The sequence below is a fragment of the Tuber melanosporum genome (assembly GCF_000151645.1).
Source record: "Tuber melanosporum whole genome shotgun sequence assembly, scaffold_34, strain Mel28".
Taxonomy (NCBI): Eukaryota; Fungi; Ascomycota; class Pezizomycetes; order Pezizales; family Tuberaceae; genus Tuber; species Tuber melanosporum.
In genome coordinates this window covers 759881-760897 of record NW_003299019.1, presented here as the reverse complement: position 1 = coordinate 760897, position 1017 = coordinate 759881, and positions in this window count along the sequence as shown.

The window sequence follows — 1017 nt, the reverse complement described above, 5'->3', positions numbered from 1 at the left end:
ATCAATCGTCCATCACGACATGACACTATATTTCGCTCAGGGCTTGGCGATGTGCCTATTTAGGACGACCAGTAGAACCCCGATATCCAATTGGTGCATTTCCCACCACACCATCACGCCCAATAAAAGAGAACAGCCAACCAAGGCTTCAGAATGAACTCTTGACCCCATGCGGGCGCGTAGGAACTTGCACAAAGCTGTGATATGCGAGAGGCGCTTCATCCCCCAATCCTGGCACACATGTGCGAGTAGACTGGGTGAGTGAAAGTGGAAGAGACAACAAGCGTTCGCTGTTGGCTGGTTTATGCCGGGGGGGGGAGATGGAGGGATGGATACAGGAAGATGGAGGAATGGATGGAAGGGAGGGTGTAAGTTAATCTGTTGCAGGTACAGTACCTCAATTTTAGTGATACCCCCCCCCTTTCCACATCGTCTTCCTTTTTTTCTCTTTCTTTTCTTCTTTCTCTTTCCTTCCCTGCTCTCCGGTATTTCCACTCCATTTGCCTGTTCTCTGCGATTTTTGATGGGATTCCTTCAGATACCGGTACAGTATCGCAAAAGCCTTTTGAATAGCAATCGCAACCACCAACAAGCTGATTTCAGGCTCGTTTCGGCATGCCTCTGCAAGGTAATTGAAATAAAGATAATTTAAAGGGCGGCAGGGGAAGCAACAGATAATAACCCCCAAACTAAGTAATTCTGTCACACACCGTTACAACACTCGCTCGCTTGAAGGGTGAATCCCTCTTTGTTCGACCTCTCTCACCTGTCTGGCTCTTGCCTGGTGTGATTTTCTTTTTTTTCCCTCCTCTCCCACCACCCTCCGACTGTAAGAGATGCTGTGAATCAACCACCTCTACCCGTTTGAACTACCCTACTCGAGTAGGGACAGGGCAACCACCCACCTCAGCGCTTGTGGTAGTGTAGCAGTTACTTAAGTGATCTGTCCCCGCTGCCCTCCCCATCTACTCTTACACCCCCCCCCTCCCTACTTCTCCCCTTCCCTTCCCTTTCTTC